Source organism: Ornithodoros turicata, chromosome 4, assembly GCF_037126465.1.
Source record: "Ornithodoros turicata isolate Travis chromosome 4, ASM3712646v1, whole genome shotgun sequence".
Classification (NCBI taxonomy): domain Eukaryota; kingdom Metazoa; phylum Arthropoda; class Arachnida; order Ixodida; family Argasidae; genus Ornithodoros; species Ornithodoros turicata.
The window spans coordinates 59,182,189-59,203,729 of NC_088204.1; the positions used below are offsets into that span (position 1 = coordinate 59,182,189).

The window sequence follows — 21,541 nt, forward strand, 5'->3', positions numbered from 1 at the left end:
TGCCGAAAAGGAATGTGTGGCACTGTTTACAAAGGTTGATGCTCTTGTATTGAGCATGCAAATCGGCCTTTTAAGTAAAATCCGAGGCAGTCCGTGTCATGCCGTGACAGACGTGTATACATAACACAGAAACAGATTAAGTAGAGTTCTTCAGTTAGAAGGGCCACATTCCCTTCATCCTGTATAAAGCACAACGGGAAGATACAATTGATTCCTGTGGCATAACAGACGTGAAATTCCATTCACGTAACATGGGCCTGTTCCTACTGAGAATGTCAACAACCAGCGAGACACTGTGATAAGTTGTGCCAACCCAACTGTGTGCATGGATTACACACATGGGACCAATACGTACAAATTTCCTCTGCTAAACATCGTTGTACTTGACAAGCAGCCAGTGTCATCACTGGAAGTGAGGCAGTCCGTGTCATGCCGTGACAGACGTGCATACATAACACAGAAACAGATTAACCAGGCTGCGTACCGCGTGTGCCTTGGACAGCAGCGATATCGAGAAGATGCGCTGTAGTTACTTGCCCTCTCAGTAGAGTTATTCAGTTAGGAGGGCCACATTCCCTTCGTCCTGTATTATAAAGCAGAACGGGAAGATACAATTGATTCCTGTGGCATAACAGACGTGAAATTCCATTCACGTAACATGGGCCTGTTCCTACTGAGAATGTCAACAACCAGCGAGACACTGTGATAAGTTGTGCCAACCCAACTGTGTGCATGGATTACACACATGGGACCAATATGTACAAATTTCCTCTGCTAAACATTGTTGTACTTGACAAGCAGGGACCAGGATATCTTGTAGCTCATTTTATTCGCAATAAAATGACAACATGAACCATGCGTGTTAGTTTCCGGCGCCTTGCCGGCTAGAGTACAGCCCTTTGCAACTGTATATGCATGCAGCGGTCAGACAGACAGACAGGGATTACGCCACTGGCTTGCGTGGCAGATTTCCCCTCGGCCACGTGTATGTCTCAGTTTTCAGCGTCAGGCTCAGAATTCCGGGAATCCGACACGGATGCAGCCTTCGTTTGCTCTCACAAGACATGAAACGAGGCATTGGTTTACATGAAATATACAGTTGTGGTTGCATATGGGACGGTGTTCCCTCGGAGCCGTGCCCCGGACCACAGTATCGTCTTGCCATTATTTACGGCCTTCATGACACATGTAGGGAAACATGCATCACGTTTTTTAGCCCATTAAGAGCTGCTCACACGTATATGTATATATTTCTATCGTAGTTTGAATGTGACGGGCGTCGAAATTTATGTGATGAATGTACAGTTCTTGGAATTGCCTTTGCATGTGATTGGTGTTCCATGGGAGAGGCTGAATCTGAGGAAGAGAAAAAAAGTATATAAGCGAACCGCCATATTGGTTCGGGGTCTTTGGAGCTGAAGTTGCTATGTAATAAAAATCGTAGTCTGCACGCTTGGGCCTGGCATGTCTCTGCTACTCCGCAACGGGCTTGCGGCCCACCTACCCACCACCCCTTCACGGCAACCTCTACTCGGCTCTGGGTGCTCAGGTGACCAGAGTGTCTGTACTTAACTATGGTATGTTTTTTTGCCAGGAATTGCCCGGGACTTGTCTTCAATGCCGTGATGACTGACGATGAGCGCAGCTACATGAAGGGGCTCAGAAGCGTTTTCAAGGGTCAGGAAATAAAGCACATCTTGTGCCACAATCACATTAAAATGCATGGCATAGAAAGCTCAATGCTACAGCAAGGAAGCACAAGAGCAAAGGCACAAAAAGTGAAATCTTGAGACGACTGAACACACACTCTTCGGCGAAAATGAAGAAAAAAATGAAGAAAAGTTTGTGGAACTTTCTATGTTGTTTGTCCGCAACATGAGACAAGTGGAAACTGCAAGGCAAGGCAAGTGCCGGAGGATGTTCCCACATGCTTGCACAGACACAAATAATCACAGTGCTTTTCACGGTGATTTGAAGCAAACGTACTTCGACAGCAAGGTCAACATAAAAATTTAAAGGCTGGTTGCAGCACTACTGGATGTTGAACGTTATCAGTATCATGAGCACAGGAGGCATCTGGTGTCCGACCTCCTACAACAACCTGAATGCCCAGAAAGGGGAAAGGATGCGCACCACAACCGAGGAATGCAAATTCCTGATGATTATGTCACCAGAAGAGGTCATTCTGCATGGAGCGTGATATCCCACTCAGGGAGCAACCACTAGTAATGACGAACAAGGATACTGAGCCGTGCACAGAGGACCTTTGCTACCAGCACAGCTCAAGCACCATGTGCACTGACCCCAGTGATGACGATTTGAGTTTTTTTTGCGCAAAAGCTACTAGTGCTACAGACCCCAGTACACATGTATTCTTGCATTTGTGGGGACGTCAACGCCATATGCTACCACATACACAAGGTACACAGTAGCTGCGTGCCACACACTCATGAGTGACATCAATCATGCCAGTCCCTAGGGATTACAATCTAATACAATCCAGACACAGTAAATGCAGTGGACACTGCCGACACAGAGGCCTGAGAGATGGTCACAAAGGACAACCTGAATGAACTTGCATCCGAAATGGTCATCGAAGTTGTTCAAGAGACGTTAGGGCAGAACACTGCCTTGGGCATAGATGCACTGCTAGCGGAGTGTGAGGTTCTGATAATGAAGGGCACCTCACAAAGCATACCCAAAAAGGAAGTGCGCCTGATCCTTGCTGCAAAAAAAATAATAAAAGAAAAATGGAAGAGCAGTTCAGTTACAGAAAAGCCAGTCAAAGGAAAGAAAAAAGAAAGCGCAGCATAGCCGTACCAGAGCAAAAAGAACTTAAAAGAGCAATGGAAATTAGCGTGCCCTCTTCAAGGGAAGAACACACACAGACACACACAGATGCATCACCTTTGGAAGAGACAGTGCCCAGTACTGCTGTCGAGAAGCACAAAAAACATCAGTCCCCACCCAAACACTGGCAATGAATGTGCCTGAGAGATGGGGAATTGGGGGTGGAAAAGCCCGAAAGTTACGAGCCTGCCTTTCCCTTACCTCTCTGCCTTACTTATGCAAGGTCAGGTAGTGAAGTTGTACTTGCATCTGGCGAGCCCACAAACGTATTTATCAGACTCATTGATCTCATGTCCCTCGACGCTACAATTGCCGAGTCTAGAGAAGCCATGTTATGTGCATATGACCAGTTATTTCAGAAGGGCCACCTCTTTGACACAGTAATTGAGGCATTTTTACTGAAGGCATAAGGTTTGACAAAGTTGCAAGCACTTATGCCTACTTGGTGCCTCTTTTTAGAGGAGTCGGGGGGGGGGGGCAGACTGACTTGCCTCAGTATATACCTACAACGTTAATTATTGTGTACATCTCATAGAGGTTGTTCCGTCTTCATGTGCCTCTGGACTCCTTTTCCACGGTTCCCACTCAATTTCGGAACAATAAGTCAAGGAACTTTGAAGGACCTTATAAGGCGCGGTTGTCATTTTCCCTAGAGATGCACAACATGGTTTATCACCAGAACTTCAACATTTAAAAAAAATGCTTTCAAGCTACATGCATCACACGACAGAATACATGGGGATTGTGCAATAGCGACCTGTTCAGAAACGTGACTAGGCATTCCCAAATGTTAAAGATCATCGGATAGAAAAAAAGGCTGATGAACATAATAAAGGCCCTATTCATTTCTTGCACTCCAGGATTCTGCTAGGGAATACTATGGCAACAAGTACGAAACTCCTGCCGTTCCGAAACTGTAGTTCTGACTCCGGATAAGCAGTATTTGCACTACAGTTGTGTGAAAATTAGAAAAAGATGCAAAATCAAGGGTTTTCGAGGACTGTGACAAATCCCAGGGTTTTCCAGACCTTGAAAACAGTTTTGACAGGTTTCAAGGAACAGTATAATAACCATGCTTTTCACTTCGAAGCTACCTTTGACAGTTGAAACGAAAGCTTAGATCCCCATACTTGCCACTCCAGCAATGTATAAAAAGGGAGAGTTAACGGGTAGCATTAAGGAACGTAGCCGCACCAGAAAGTTTGTAAAATAGTTTCATTACTCCTGAAGCCACCTGTCAAAGGACCTTTGGCGCCATCTTCATCTTGCATCCTGCAGTACGAGAAGTGCATTTGCAATGGCATTGCCCCATCAACAAAGAGACCTGCCTCTTGCATCTGCCTCAAAGATTATAATGTTGCAACTGTCAAGAACATAATTCATGGAGATAACAGTGTAAAAATTTGAGGCACATACTTCAGCAGCCGTACAGCGTTCTTCCCTGCATTTCACATGCGGGGAATGGGGTCCTTACAGCATGAGCAGTATCAGAGACTTTATCAGTGTAGCACATGAACGACAAAGTGGAAATGTGACTGCTTGCCGCACAAGAAATAGAAAACTGTAACCGTGTATTCACACGAGCGCCTTTTCTGACTGCGCAGCGACTGAAGGAGGAGAAGGAGGTATCAGCGTAATCACCCAATCATCCAACCATTCGGTCGCGGGCGGGGCTTATCGTACAGCAGAATCTAGGAAGCGCGCACATTCTTATCTTATTTTTGGCGAGATATCAAAGGGCCCTGTGCAACATCACTGCGCTCGGCAGCTCCGTCCGTCAGAAAGAACCACGCGGATAGTTTGTTCGCGGGGCACAGAATCTGACGAGTGACGCGCAGAGCCTTCCGGGAGGACGAAACAAAAAGAAAAAGCCACCTTTTGTTGCCAATGTGACAAGCTCTTTTGTTTTATCTAATACACCTGGTAGAGCAGCACTCGATTTGTGGAAACTTGCCGATGAGCAATACCGAAATGTACAATGGAAACATGCCATGTGAGATCAGATCGATGCCGAAGCAACGGTATGTATGTACACCAAAGCACGTTTTGGGTACCCATATTCGCGGCGTAGTCGTTGTATCAGTTAAGAACGCGTTAATTATTAATAACGAGTTGGCTGCATGCTCGCATTCCAAACCAAAAGGTATCGGCTCAGGATGCTGGTAGTTTCGTTTAAAAATGAGAAAATGTGTGAGCAGTATGTCGCACGCCAGGCAAGCCAAAGGGACTCAAAATTTAATCCACGAGCCGGCCACTGCGGAGGTCGCGCATATTCATAGTGGTCTTGCATCATAAATTAACCGTGTAATGCTATAATATTTTAGGGCTGTAATTACACAAGCTTACAGGTAGCACCCTGTGTTCACCATCACGTCTTGCAGTGCGCTCGCGGGAGGCCACTGTGTGCATACATTGTGTCCTTACAAGCATCAACGAGGACGAACAGTTGTAATAAACGGAGCCAGTTTTCCTCGGTTCCACTATTTTGCGCGTTTCCATCCATCGCGCGGCCACAAAGTTTGGGAACTGCCACAGCGCTTCAAAGTAACGTGTTTTAAATTTGGATAAAGCTAGTGATAAAAATGCAACATATTGACGAACTTGCGTTATAGCGTCTCGCTTTGCCATAGCATTATTTATTCATATTATTTATCATATTATTTCATCATTATTATATTGATTGATTGATTGATTATGTGTTTAATGGCCCAAAGGCAACAAAGGCCATAGAGCGCCAAAACTATGGTGAGTGTGTCGGAGATGATTATGGGAAAGATGATGTGAGAGAGAGTGTGGTAGTTAAAACCTATCTACAGGTATGAGCGATGAGCGATGATTGATTGACCAGGATAAGAGACAAGTGTGACAATGAGATATTTACATGAGGAGTTCGGTGATAATGGATAAAAGCGGAGCAATGCTTATCATCTACATCTGACTAAGAAACCCACACGTGGTCAAAAATTTGATTACGTTATCAAACGGCACAAGAGGGGTGTCACCCAGTAGAAGGGCTGGGTGGAGTGGGACATGGTATCTGTAGAATGCGGTGAAATACTGTTGGCGTTGGTGTTCGAAGTGAGGGCAGGATGCCAGTACGTGCAAGACAGTCAAGCTGTCACCGCAGTGCGCACAAGCTGGCGGATCCTGACCTCTGAGTAGGTGGTGATGCGTGAGCCATGCGTGTCTAATCCTCAATCTCGCGTAAAGAACTTCGGATGATCTGTTGATGTGTTCAGTCCGATGCGGGGGAGAAACGTGTGGCTGTGTGAGGTGTAGCTTGTTATTTTCTTCCATGTCCCACTCCTGCTCCCTGTGCCACTGTGTGCAGACAGCTCTCTTTAACACTGGCAGGATGTCTTGGTAGGGTAGTCCTAGAGCTGACTCCTCTTGTGCCAACGCTCGCCGAGCCTCACGGTCGGCTCGTTCATTCCCCGGGATCCCAGTGTGGCTGGGGACCCAGCAGAGACAGATTGAAAAGCCTCGGGAACAAAGTTGGGTCGCAAGCGCTCGTACTCGCTTGACGAGGTGATTCTTGCTGTCATAGCATGAAAGCAGCGCACGCACAGAGCTTAGCGAATCGGAATAAATCACTGAATTTTGAAGGTCGTTTTGTTGAATGTGCCGCAGAGCCAGGAGAATCGCGTAAAGCTCTGCGGTGAAAACTGTGGCGTTCGTGTTCAGGCGTGCCGTCATAATAGAATCACCTTCAAGGGCAACGGCCGCCACACCATTGCTTACTTTAGTCCCATCAGTGTAGATTGCATGGTGGTTCCCGAAGTTATGGTGAATCTCCAGGAATTCCTGGAGAATGACAGTGTGTGCAGTGGATTGTTTGTCAAACTGTGTCATTTTTAAATTGGATTGTATTAGATGTCTCTGCCAAGGCGCAGCATCGAGGACTGCCTGCTGCAAGGGAACGCCAGATGGGCTGAATCCCACACGGGAACTCGCCGCCTCCACACGAAGCGGGAACGAGGGTACAACAGAGGGCTTTGCAAGGAAGAGTCGCTCCAGAGCGGGGTTCACACTAGAGTGTACAACTGGGTCATCGCCCCGGCATCTGTACCTTAGCGCAGCCTTCACATGTTCAAATTGTCTCCGTCTCTCGAGCGACCATTCATTGCCCTCAACATACAAACTCTTCACAGGGGACGTCCGGAAGGCACCGGTGGCGAGTCGGATGCCTTCGTGGTGGATGGGGTCCAACACCTTCAATGCCCAAGGCCGCGCCGAGCCATACACGACACTCCCGTACTCAATTACTGATCGCACAACCGAGTCATAGACCCGCAACAGTGTGACATTGTCGGCTCCCCACGATCGATGGGATAAAACTTTGAGTATGTTGGAGGATTTCAGGCACTTCTGTTTTATATAGTTTATGTGTGGCACAAAAGACAGCTTCTTGTCAAACACCACCCCCAGAAATTTTTGCTCATCAGAAACTGGTAGTGTGTTGCCACCGAGGAGCAGCGAGGGCTCAGCAAATGTGCCTCGCTTCCTAGTAAAGACAACACACGCTGTCTTTTGCGCGGAAAACCTGAAGCCGTTTTCATCAGCCCACTTAGATAGACGGTTGATCGTGAGCTGCACCTGCCTCTCAGCAGTTGAAAGATTTGATGCCGAGTAGGAAACCTGGACATCGTCTACGTACAGGGAGTACTGGACGCCAGGTGGGATGGCTCTGGCTATCGAGTTCATTTTCACAACGAATAGCGTAACGCTCAGCACAGACCCCTGTGGAACCCCGTTCTCTTGTACAAAGACGTTAGATAAAGTTGAGCCCAGACTGACACGAAACTTTCTATCTCTGAGGAAATTATCGATGCACCTGTATATGCACCCTGTGATACCACATGCGTGCAGATCTTGCAGAATCCCGAAGCGCCATGTGGTATCGTACGCCTTTTCGAGATCAAAAAACACGGATACGCAGAACTGCCCTCGAACAAAAGCCTCTCTGATTTGTGATTCTAGGTGGAGTAGGTTGTCCTGGGTGCTCCGGTCGGAACGAAAACCGCTTTGGTGTTTGTCAAAGATGCCTGCCTCTTCCAAAACATATACGAGCCTTGCATTTACCATGCGCTCGAAAGTCTTCCCAAGGCAGCTGGTTAATGCGATGGGGCGATAACTAATAGCAGCAGACGGGTCTTTCCCTGGCTTGAGAACCGGAACCACTTCGGCTAGCTTCCAGGACAACGGAAGAGTTCCTTCTCTCCACACACGGTTAAAAAAGTGGAGTAAGATTTGTTGCGACGGGGGTGTTAAATGCCGCAACATGTCATAGTGTATGCCGTCAGGGCCAGGTGCAGTGTTCTTTCTTGCCTGTAAGGCTCTCTGAAGTTCATGTGCGTTGAAGGGTACATTGTAAGGTGCTGTATCTTGTTTAGGTTGTTTAATGATGCGTTTTTCAGCAGCGGTTTTGTGTGACAGGAAACGCTGGCTGTAATGCGAGGAGCTAGACACGTGTTCAAAGTGTCCGCCAAGTACGTTAGCCTGTTCCTCCAAGGACGTACAGGGAACGCCATTCTGCGAAAGACAAGGCACTGTAAACCCTTTGTATTTCCTTTGTTTCCCGGAGATCTTATTGATACGGTCCCACACAACCTTGGCTGGAGTTCGCGAGTTCAATGTACCCACAAACTCCTTCCACGAGTTGCGCTTGGCCTCCTCCCTTGTGCGTTTGGCTGCAGCACGCTTCCTTTTGTATTGGATCATGTTGTCAACTGTCGGGTATCGACGCAAACGAGCCCACGCCTTTTGTTGTTCCTTGCGCGTCCGTTTACAGTCGTCGTTCCACCAAGGCTTTGAACGCTTGGGCAGAGAGGACGACGTCTTGGATATGGATTGTGTAGCAGCATGTATTATCGTGTTTGTTATGAATTCGTTGGCCTCGTCGATACTCATGTTGTCAGTGTTGTGTAGGGTCAGGTCAGCCAGCACGCTGAACACCGCCCAGTTCGCATCCTGCAGCCTCCAGCGGGGTTTTCGCGTACACAGCACAGCATCATCACACTGATACTCGACCCAAGTTGGAAAATGGTCACTGCCATAGGGGTTTTGGATCACGTGCCACTGCAGATCTTGTGCAATGGTCGCACTACAGATGGAAAGGTCCAATGCAGAGAATGTCCGTGTTGATGTGCTGCAGTATGTTGGTTGTGTTGTGTTCAGGAGTGTGATGGAGTGGCGGAGGAGTAAATCCTCAAGAAGTCTGCCCCTCGAGTCCAAATCTGAACATCCCCACAAACGGCTGTGTGCATTAAAATCCCCCATAATGAGGAATGGGGCTGCCAGCTGGTCCAAGAGATCTTCGATATCCTGTCGCTGCACATCTGCTGCAGGAGGAAGATATATTGAGCAGAGCGTAAGTGGTGTAGAGAGATTCAATCGAACAGCCACAGCTTCCAATGTTGTTGTCAACGGCACCTCAACTGCAGCAACAGACCGGGATGCTAGAATCGCCACTCCACCTGAGGATCGCGTAACCACCGGGCGATCCCTTCTAAACATTTGGTATTGTTGGAACGGATTTGTGTGTCCAGAGTTCAAATACGTCTCTTGGAGGCAGACGCCAATTGGCCTGTGCGCCTCCAGGAGGTCATGCACATCATCAACATTTGGAAGCACTCCCCTGCAGTTCCACTGCATGAAAATCTTTTGCGTATTCAGCATGCTTGGTGTACTTAGGGCGCTTGCACCCTGGCTGGAGGTGCCTTCGGTGACACCTTCTGCAAATGTCCTCTACCTCGACCCGTCTGTTTCCCCTTCTGTTGATCTGGGGAATTCTGAGGGGTTGGCGATGACTTCTGCGGCGTGCAGCAGTCATCGACATCCATCGACTGGGGTACGGTTTGGACCGAGGCCTCACCGCCCCCATTCCCTTCGGAAGAGGTATTGCCAGCCTGATTGGGGCTGGCGACCTCCTTGTGGCCAGCCCTTGGGCAGGCCACGTTTCCCTTGGGAGACACATGAGCTGTGTCCCCAACGTTTGTGTTGGGAGTGTTGTGTGGGGACTCAGTCTGAGTCTCCACAGATTTCCGAGGTGGCGCCACTCCCCTGCGCATAACCTCGGAGTACGAGCCCTTTCTGGAAAATGCCACCTGTGCCTTCGCTGCAGTATAAGAAAGATTCTGCTCAACTTTAACTTTCAGGATTTCCTTTTCGTCCTTCCACTGTGGGCAGGACCTGGAGTATGCTGGGTGGCTGCCACTACAGGTGATGCATTTCACGGCATTTTCACATGTTGGCGACTCATGGTCTTTTCCCGCACACTTTGCACATGTTGTTTGTCCACGGCATGTCTGTGAGCCATGCCCAAAGCGCTGGCATTTAAAACAGCGCCTTGGGTTTGGAACGTAGTGCCGTACATTACAGTTGAGGTAGCCAGCATGTATTGTAGATGGAAGAGTGTGAAGTTGGAATGATAGTACGACATGTTTTGTTGGTATTTCGTTGCCGTCTCTACGCATAATTATTCTCCGTGCACTGACCACTCCATGCTCTCTGAGACCCTCCTCAATTTCAGAGTCAGAGCACATCAGGAGCTCTTCCTCTGAAATGACGCCTTTTACGATGTTGAGTGTCTTGTGCGGAGTGACCGTGACAGGTATGTCGGCAATTGCCTTCAGGGATTGGAGGGATACGCTCTGTTCCTTTTCTTGGACCTCCACCTGGATGTCACCAGAGCGGAGCTTTCGAGCAGTGTAATTTTTGCCTATCGTCTGTTCCAGAACTTTAGCAGTTGCAAATGGAGACAGTTTTGACAGTGACTTGATCGATTCATCTGCGTGTATGACAAGGATTCTAGGGAACCATGCTGGCTGTTTCTGGTAGAAAAACTCGGTTGCTGGATTATCTTCGGTGCAGCGCCTCTTCAGGCGCCGATCATGGGGGTTTTTAAGGGGTTTGTTCGCCATATGTGTTGTGTGTGTGATTCAGTGCGGAGGCCGTGCCGCCCACCACCGAGCCCAACCAGGGGACCGTGCTCCGCACGGTGGCACGTGCCCTCACACTATACCCAGGCGCAGGCGCGTAGCTCTGCACGAGGTTGACCCTTGCCGCCGCAGCGACTAAGCTGGATAGCCCTGGCCGGGCCTTCCAGGACCACCCGACTATGGGAAGCTGGGGCCAAAGCGGTGTGTTGCTTTCCCGGAGGGGCCTTAAGGGTCCTAAACATCCTCCGGGGCCACTCAACCGCCAGGGTCCCCTTTTCCCCAGACACGGGAGAGCCACGCACAGCTAGGCGTGGGGGTCTCCCTCCCGCGGCGACCCAACCGTAAATGCGGGAGGGGGCTACTGCGGCTACTGCCGGGCGATGGGGGCGCCACTTTCCCGACGCCATATTATATTCATAGCATTATTACTTCTTATACAACGCGATATGCAAAAAGTGCGAATTCGTAAATTTCGTTTTGTCCCATAATTTTATATGTATGGATGGGACGGTAACGTACCCCCCCCCCCCCCCAAAGAGAAAAAGAAAGGAAAAGATCAGGTGAGATCATAAGGGTTGTTTGAGTGGGAGAGGATTATTTCGAAGAGAAGTTCTTTTCCCGTTCTAATTGCACTACCAACGGTGCGGGTTTATGGTGGTGAACTCTACCTGGCTATGGCTCCGGTATATGCGATGAACGTTTTACTTCAATGAGTAGTGTACGAAGGCAGTAGACACAAAAACATGGCCTGTCCAACGCCTAAAGCAATGGGGCCAATGAAACGCAGGAATTGGAAGCTCCCAGAGAAGGGCATCGTACCTGAATCATCCCATTTCTGCACTCTAAAAACTGAACTTCAGGGCATAGCAGGCTATGCTCCAACCATGGCCACGAGCGATACGGTCATCGCTCCTGATTCGAAGAGAGAGGAGGGCGAACGGTTTTTTGTGTCACTTATCATACATCCGAATTGACACAAGGGAGGGGAGTTATGGCAGGATCGGCTCGCCGTTGTTTTCCACACAGAAGTGGGCGTCGTCACGACTTTAGCAAAAAGAAGAAAAGAAGCAAGCCGGATGGAGGATAGAGGTGCGTAGAGGGTGTATGAGCTCGTCGGGGGGATCAAACTGTTAGATGGGTCTTTGCAAGACCTGCCCTCTGCAGAAAGAGGACAAGGTTTCTTGCTTCAGCAGTACTATACACACACACACACACACCACTGAAACAAAAAGGTGTACGCTCCACTGTGTCTTCCAAACAGAAGTGAGCCAGGGCTATTATTCGCGGCAATGGTTGGCGCAGAGTGTGCTATGCGATGAAGCTGTTTTTACTGTGTTCTAAAGGTGCGACCTTTTCGCCACAGCCGTCTCTGCTTTACATCACACCCATCACCGTCACACTGCTGCGGCGTCACGGTAGAAAACGAAGACACACAGCCTTCATAGCACTCTCTCCTACACTCTTTCCCGCTCAGTCTTATTTACGAACGCTTTATGCACCTGTTGCAGATGGGTTACGGAAAAACGATCATTGCCTAGTATAATGTCCCGCATATTCGTCTCTATATACTCTCCTTATGCGCTTTGCTATGCGGAGCAGAGTGTATTCAAAAGCGGCCGCAACCATTCTCAAAACCTTGCGGTAGGTACATGGGTCCTCGTCTCGTAGCTCCCGTAGAAGGCTATTTTGCAGACCGTGCTCTTTCCTCAACACCCATTCTTTCGTCCATATCTTCCTTAACCACTTCTTTTCATGGCAGCATTCACTGACGTCAATGAGAACAGCAAAAGCCACCAATTTTCGCCTTCTGTCGTCTATTGCGTACCAAGCGCCGTGCACATAAAATTAATGCTGCAACCTTCAACCGCAGCGCGAACGTTATCCCCGGCATCTGAGCTGACAGCACATTGGAACACTATCTGTGTAGGCATTCCAGAGAGGCGTAGCCTCAGCGCCTTATCATTTACCCTCTCGCTCCTTTAGTCGCAGCGCCGTCAGAAAACACGCTCGTGTGAATACACGGTAACCCTGTATTCACACGAGTCAGTTTTCTGCCGGCTGACGCTCCGGCGGCAGCGAACGTCACTGTTGTCTGGTGCCACGTGACCGGCGCTCTTCGCCACGTCACCACTTTCTGATCTCCGGAGCGGCAGTCGGACTCAGCCGGATATCTTGTCCTCCCGGCAGATTCTGACGACCGACGGCGTCTGCTGCCGGCAGAAGGAGAAGGTGACGCAACGGATACTTATCGCGCTTGCTTTTTATTTCATCAGGATTGCTGTCCATGTGTACCGTACAACAGCATTCACTGTACTATGGCCAATTCTGAATTGGAACGCCAACAAATGCTCGGCTTTAACGCGAAAGTGGTGCAACGACACACCGGCGCAGCAGCTTCGGAACAATTATGCAATGCATAGATTGATGCCTACAATGTAGTGTTGCATAGGAAGCTTTTTCTCTACGTGAGGCGAAACAGACACGGAATACAAAACATGAATTTTATAAACGCTGATATTTCTTTCGCTTGACAGACGTTGACTACACATAATCGCTCGCTTGCACCTTACCAATACATGTATACAAACATAATTGGAAGCTACTCGTACTACCGAAAGGAAAATAAAAATTGATTTGATTTAATTGAATTTAATTAATTACTGATGACCTGCAGCTCGACATCACAGCGTCATCGCCAGTCGATCACTTGTCGGCACGCTATCGCGCCTATATTGGTGCTCAGCATCAAGATACGCTTCTCTTGTGGAAAATAAAATCAAATGTGACAACGTCTATCCTCAAAATACTCCGACAGGCGTTTGGGTCGTCCACGCAGAGATTTGGGTTAATGCTTTTTTACGTTCCATAGCGCTTCTTCGGAACCTATTCTTTGGCCCATATCTTGTCCCGTTTCTCACGTGAATCACCCTGCATCATCCACAAGAAGTGCAAGTGCAATAAGCTTTTTCTTTCATTGTTCCATCCTACGGTAGACACAGACGAAATGCAAGCGCGAATACAGAAGAGATCGGGAAACTGACAGCCGCCGGGAAACTGACTCGTGTGAATGCAAGAGAACGAGCGGGCGTCTTCAGACGCGTAGTGACCTTGTTTATCTCGGATATCCTCTCACTCCTTCCCGACTTGCTGCCGGCAGAAAACTGACTCGTGTGAATACAGGGTTAAACCCATGGCTGTGTGCTAGCCTCTCCCTATCGTAGTCGCTTGGCACATGACGTCACAGCCTCCCCATCCACTCCATGTTTCCTGGATGAAGACTTTCAGACTCTGACTGCCTCTTCCAGTCATCAACATGTTGCTTCTCACTCTTCCGGCACTATTCACTCGTCTGAAGCGAAGTATCCCCATTCCCTTGGTAGTCCACCTTCTTCTCAAGTTCACTCTGCAAAAACCGACCACCTATATCCAAAAGTTACGCAAAGGCTGCTACTCTGGCTCCACCAGAAAGCAGCTCAACCCCGACGAACAGTACTGGAGGACTCTGAAGTTTGCGAGCCGCTTTATCCAAGAAACTTACTCTCTCCGCCCCAAACACAGTCTCCAACTTTTCTGATACTGATCTTAGTCAGTCAGAACTTAATGTTCTATCCAAAGGGCTCAGCTTCGCACCCTGCATACTCTCGCATAGATAAGTTTGAGATTCCTAATGATTTCAGAACTTATGCAGAAGAATGCATCTTCAAGCATTTTTCCATGGTAGGCCAGATGATGCCAGTAGCAATTTTCAGAAACCTTCCACTTGGACCCCTGACCCTAACAAGATGATGATGATGATGATTCGGGTTTTCGTGGCGCATCAGTTACTAAGGCCATAATGCGACCCTAACAAGACTAGCCCGTTTATTGATACATAACTACATAGAGACTGTGCACAACGATATCGTCAGCATAACATTCTCCCCGCCACCACCTTACAATTGAAGAAAAGTTCGCATTAAGATGCTTAAAATGCTCTGATATAATGGTCGCGAATACTAAAACTGCGCTGGCAGCAGAGGGCGCTGTTAGGGGCAGCACTTACTGGTTTAGTTGACAGATTTCAGGCTGTGTTGAGTTGGCAGCTGTGCTGCAGACGACGCAGAGGCGGTTGTTTAACGTTTTAGTTTCTGAAGTTGTCAATGAAGATGAAGAGCTTTGCCTTGATGGTGTGGTTTCTGCAGTTGTTCTAAAACAAACAACTGAGCAAGAAACTGAAGATCGGCAGTATGCAAAGGAATCCTTGCAAATACGGGGGTGCTTATTTTTACCCTTTACAAAATTTTTATTGAAAAGCTATGAGGGCGGCAGAGATGTCCTTTTTGCAGCTGAGTTATGTGGCCAGGTGCTAGCTGATGAGTAATTAGCCTAAATTAATTAATTAACCGTTTAAGGAATGCTGGGCAAAAGCGAGGTAGCGGAACGGGAAACAATCTTCGTTGAAAGCTATTCTATCTTTTAAAAATCCTGCAAAGAGCTGGTGGTATGAAATATCCATGGCTGAATTTCGGTGTGCAAATGAGACAAAACCGAAAAAGCACACCTCAGGAACGCATCATTTACGCCAATGGAGGCTTACCTAGGCTGGAAGGTTGAGTAACTGACCAGCAGATCGGCACCTACTTCAATCGTCTCCACCGCTCCAACTTACGCGGCCTTGTGAAGTGGAATGAGGACTACGCTCCCTACATCCCTGGTTGCCACGGTTTCAGTTCATCTGCATATCAAAATTCGGGGATGGATATTTTAACGCACGTGCATGTTTCAGGATTTGTTTGACATGAAATGGCTTCCAACGAGGACAGTCTCTGATTCTGCTATCTGACTTTTGCCCGAAATTCCCTAATTCATTCATGAATTTTAGATACCGTATTCATTCGATTCTACTCCGACACTTTTTTCAAAATTTCTGGTTACAAAACCATGGGTCCGGTTCCATCCGGTTCTGCCATCTCCACGTGCAGCGCACGCACTTCTGTACATGTCGCCACTTACTATCAGAGTTTACAACTGCTTTTTCCCTTTTTCCAAGCCAAATGTCAAATTCAAAGCAAGGTTCGAAAACGCGACCACAGGGGGGGGCCCCGTCCTATATAACTCCACGTCCCTATAGTCTACCAGTCTTTCCTTTTTGATAAGTCAGTGCAAATTCATTGCTCTTTCATTCTCCTTGGGATTAATATTATTGACGTTCTCTGGGTTCCAATACTGTGTATCTTCTTTGCTTCAAGCTCAGGTAAGTTGCGACCTCACCTGAAGTCAACTAAGTTACATTTCCCAGTCGGGAAGTTCTCAATGGCGTGGTTGCGGGACGATTTCAAACTACTTTCGGATTCCCTTGTTCGGAAGGGAATTGTCACGCGCTTTCGCCCTTTACCAGCTTAGAGTATTTACTGTTTTCGGGTGTCAGGGACCGGATAGCCAAACTTTAACACTCCGACAGCCACGCCGAAGCCGGATGGCGGGGATCGCGGGCTGAGCATAGTTACTGTTTTCGGGTGTCAACGGCTGGATAGCCACACTTGAACACGCCGACAGCCACACTGAGGCCGGCTGGCCGTGATCGCGGGCTGAGTGTGTATGTGTGTATATATATATATACATATATATCTTGAAAAGTTGGAGTTGGATCGGACGGCTACGTAATTATAGTTGAAATAAATGGGAGACAGAAGACGAAAGTAGGGGAAGTAACAAAAAAGGGGTTTATTAAAACTTAAAAATTATAAAAGTTAGGGAGGATGTCTACGTTACGGCGGAAGCTCCGCCTTCTTCGGGACAAAAGAGCTAAATGTGGCCACGAGGCTGATAAGGGGCTTGAGAATGACGTGGTCCGTTGGGGGAAATTCCCGCCACCTGGCGGTTGTCAATTGGGGAGATTCCAGAGCGCTTTTGTGTCAGGTCCAGGAGTGGGGTCATCGTCCTTGTGGGTCAGTGCGGATTTTGATCTGGCTGAAACGAGAAAAGGCAGCAGGGTCTTATCTAGGTTGTTAAACTTCTTATTGTTGACAGCATGCCAGGGTCCTCGTTAATGGCCGATCGGAATTTGTAAATTAGGAATCTTAATCGGGAATGTGGGAATATTATGGGAATGTGGGAATCGGGAATCTTACCTAATTTACAAATTCCGATCGGCCATTAATGAGGACCCTGGCATGCTGTCAACAATAAGAAGTTTAACAACCTAGATAAGACCCTGTTGCCTTTTCTCGTTTCAGCCAGATCAAAATCCCCACTTTGGGAATTTCCCCCAACCGACCACGTCATTCTCAAGCCCCTTATCAGCCACGTGGCCACATTTAGCTCTTTTGTCCCGAAGAAGACGGAGCTTCCGCCGTAATGTAGACATCCTCCCTAACTTTTATAATTTTTAAGTTTTAATAAACCACTTTTTTGTTACTTCCCCTACTTTCGTCTCCTGTCTCCTATTTATTTCAACTATAAACACGTCTAGTATCATTTATTTGTTTCTTTAATGGCTTTTTTTCCTGCATTATATATATATGTACAGTTACTGTTTTCGGGGGTCAAGGGCCAGATGGCCACTCTTGAACACACCGACCACCACGATAAGGCAGGATGGCCGTGATCGGGCTGTGTAATCCCCGAGTTCTGGTGTCACGGGCTGGAGGGCCACACTGATGCACGCAGACAACCACGCTTGGTCTGACGTCCGTTTCTGACTATCACTTGGGCTCGACAGCTTTTTACGGCAAGTGACTGATACCCTTTGAATCGCATAGCGGTTTGTTTGTTGTTGTTTTTTCCACCGCGTGATGATTCATCTCATTTTTGTTCTCGTGCAGCCGTCATGACATCCATGCCAGTACACGAGCCCGACCTCAGGGCAATGGTGGAGTCACTTTCAGCCACTGTAACAGCACTTCTAAACAGACTGCCCCCCCCTGCCTGTCCAGGGATTCGACGTTCACTCAGAACAACTTGTCGATGACAGGGAGCAAGACACTCCATCACCATCTGTGTTTGATCAGCACCCCCACCCTACCCAGAAGCAGTTGGCAAGGATCCTGCACTCCAAGAGCAGGATCACTGGTTGATGGGCCTGGCTGGAGTGGGGTCTCGTGAGGTACCCCCACCATCACAAACTTTGTTCAGAGCCACTGGGGGCCGGAAGGGAGGCAGGAGCGGTGTCTGAAAGCGCTGACAAACTTTCCTCGTCCGAAGCTGCCCTTCCTTGTGGTACCTGAACTCAACCCAGATATGAGGGCTCTGGCGCAGGAAGCCACCCGAAACAGAAGACAGGCTGGAGAAGCCGACCAGGACATTGGCAGCCTTAGCCAGCGAGATCAGGCGATACAGGACGCCCAGGTCACAGTTGATGATGATGATGATGATGATTGGGGGTTTAATGGCGCATCCAGGTCACAGTAATCTCTGCTCGAGCACTGTTCGGACGACTCCACCGCAGCTTCCGGGGACACTGCGGGAGACTTATCCCACAGCGGGGTAGACAGGAGGGACGTGGCAGACCATACCGCTGCATCGATTGCCCACCTCGGGCGGCTGTTCTCCGTCTTGGGCAATGACCGGCGAGAGGTGGTGCTCACCCGCACTGCACCTGAGCTCCGCTCCTTTGTAACAAGGGAACCACCCCCGGAGGATGAGGGGGCGACCAAACTCTTCGGGCAGAGGTTCTTGGACTAGCTATGCACCCGCAACGAGACCTACAGGGTATTCAGGGAGGCTCGTTAAGGGACCTCAAGGAGCACCCTGGAAGAACCCCTGGGAAAAAAGGAGCCGCCCAGGACCTAGCAGCAGTGCGGCCTCATTCCACTCACAGCAACCCTTTCAGTGGAGGTCCTTCCCAGGCGGGCCACAGGGAAGGAGATTCCGGGGTCCTCGATCCAACATCATGCGAAACACCTTTATTGAATACATACAAAGGAGTTGGTCGATAGATGCCTGCACCCTCCCTGACTTGTCTGATCTCACGAACGGAGCATTACGAGATGATCAGACGTGCCAGAAAAGGCACAGGGAACCTTCATCGCAGCGTCGAGTGTGTTGGCCAGACTCACAAATTCGCTCATCAGTCCCAGGGGTCCGTCCGGAACTGTTATGCAGACGTTTTTGTAACGGGCGTAGATCCGACGCACCAACTCCTGCAGCGGCCGCGGCGAGATATCTCCTATATTGCCAAAGCCTACCATGTCTATCACGTAGCGAAAAGCAGTGATGACGAGCTCGTTGCGGGGACTTTCGTTGTTGAAACATTCCTTCTCCTCTTCTTCCCAAGAAGTGTGGGTGCGGGAACAATTTTGTAACGAGTGGTAGCTGAACATCTTCATGTATTGATGACGCGAGCACGGTGGGCGCTGCCTCTATACAGATAAACGCGCCCAAAGAAGTGAGAGCGAAACCGAAACGAAGAAGCCACCCGGCGCCGCTAGCAGCGTGCGCGCAGCAGGAGGAGCGGAGAACCGAAACCGAAACAGCCCGCGGTCGGGCGGTGCAGAGGGCGCGCGCGAGCGCATGCGTAGCTGCCGCGGCGCGTCGCCCCAGTCAGCTGCTCGCTGGCTGTCGCAGAGAGCAGACGTGCGCTCGGTTGCTCCGCAGTCCCCGCGCGCGTTCAGTTTCTGCCTGCCTCTCGAATGGAACAGTCACACCCGTCGCCGCGGGGGAAAAGGTGAGTGATATACCACGCTCCTTTTCTCTCATGTTTGCCGTGCCCCCGCGTTTAGCGGTGACCAACGAGTGATTTGGCAATGTTTGACCGCGCTCGTGTTTAGCCTTTTCTCGCATGCTTAGACTTGTTTAGCGGTGAGCAAGACTTTTGTTCGTGTTGACGCATGCTTAGCGGTTCCCGCCTTGTGTTAGCTGCATAGTGTTGTGACGCTGTGGTTAGGCCTAACCGATCGCCCCCCCCTAAGCCTTTTCCTCGATGTGTACTGTTTTCTCCGTGCTGTTTAGCAGTAGCGGTTAGACCTTTTCTCTCGCATGCCTAGACTTGTTCAGCAGTGTTGCCATTTTTACCTGCCGCTAGTGTCGTGTTCTGTCTTTCCTGCACAGAGCTACGATGGTGGCGCCATCTGGTGTGATGCCTTGCAACTAAGTGGCCACCTGTCATCGATCTCTGCAACTGCTGGGTGCGAACTACCAACATGGCGGGCACTGGTCACTCGGGTGTTGTGGAGTGGTTTCTTCGCCGCGGCATCGTCGATTTTTGAATAAATTGTTTCTCTGCACTCTATTTCTATATATCTATTTTATTTTCTACCTATTTTTTTCTTTTTTATGGACTCTCGTAGTGCACAACGCTTAGCTGGTCTGGACACGAGTTAGATGCTCCCCAATTAGTGTGGTGGCTCCCTGGAGGGTGCTGATTAATGTGGCGGGTCCCAATTAGCTCTAATTGCTAATTAAATCGTGTTCAGGACAGTTGAGCGTTGTGCACTATGAGAGTCCAGTACTTACTACTGACCACGACCATTGTGGGATCCCCCTTCTCCCTGCAGGGGGTAACCTTGGCGAAAGTGCATGGGAGCTCAGCTTCCCTCTCTCACTCGTTTTTTTTCTTTTTGTTAGTGGGCTCTGAATGAAAAAGATGTGTTCCTGTGATGTATCGCCCTGCTTGGTCAGAAAGTGTTTCCGTAAATTAATTACTGCTTTGAGTTTGCTTCAGATGATCGCTCGATTGATATTAATAAAAATATTCTACTAATTGGTAAAGTATTTTAAGTTGTGTGCGTTGATTTTCGCTGTAGCAAACACATTATTTGCATTTCAGATGAGTTGTTTGCGGCTTCTGCGTGTAGAAGTTACTATGGCAAAGTTATCATAAAACGATGTAATTAAATTTGATTCTCGTTTTCGAATGAGTATTGTTTCTATCATTGAATAAATTTGACTTTCTCTTTTTGCTTCAGATATTCACTCGATTGATATTTTGTTAGTGGAGAATAATGTATGCATAACAGTTTTGTCAGATCTGAAGTACATTAAAATGCAGCGTTTCTCGTTTTGATTGGGTATTGTTTGCGCTGATAATATTTCTCATTTGCTTAGATAATGTTTCTCTAAAACCAGTTTGCACTGACATAAAAGTCTATGCTTAGATTTTTTGCGTGCTATTGTTTGTTGATAGAATTCTTATTGTGTTCTTGAGAATCGAATAATTCCAATGTCTATTTGCGATCAATAAAAAATTTCGTCTCTGTACACCAGTCCTAAGAATATTTCCTTTTGGAGGAAAGAATGTGAAAAAGAGAGAGGGTTTCCCCACCCCATAGATTGACAAAGGATATGCGGTTTCTTTGCTTTAGGGGTGTATAGATGGAGAGAGTGACCCCACCAGTCTTGAGTCTGCTTGTACTGTGTAAAGCATAGCTGTGCTGCGTGTTTGGATACCACTGTCAAGGTAATGTTTATAGTGCCTGAGTAGGATGAAAATTCTATATTGTTAGGTCGCAAGGTTGATTTTATGATAGTTCAAAAGATATATTATTTCCATTTCAATTTGTAATGTTTGATAGTTTGTTTCGCTATTATTTTCCTGTGTGTTGTTTACATGTTGGCAGATGCATCGTTCAAAGCGTTTCTCTGCCATTCTCTGCATGTTTATCGTTTTGATAGATTGTTTTTTCAATTATTTCCTTTTGTGTACCTCTTGTTTGCTTTGGTGCATTTGTTTGGTTCTCTATTAGCTGTTGATTGTGGGATTGATTGTGGGACCGATGATGTTGACATCAACACCACAACAAGGGGGACATGCTTGAAAGCTGTCATGCGTTGCA

At 48.2% G+C, this 21,541-nt stretch overlaps 1 long non-coding RNA gene across 1 annotated transcript; it reads right to left on the reverse strand.

Moving 5' to 3' along the window:
* Positions 1 to 810: 810 nt before the first annotated feature.
* On the reverse strand, positions 811 to 4,778 carry LOC135393240 (uncharacterized). Its single transcript, XR_010422547.1, has 2 exons — positions 4,267 to 4,778; positions 811 to 1,356 (listed from the first exon to the last, which is right to left on the reverse strand). It is a non-coding gene; the product is annotated as an uncharacterized LOC135393240 (long non-coding RNA).
* Positions 4,779 to 21,541: the final 16,763 nt, after the last annotated feature.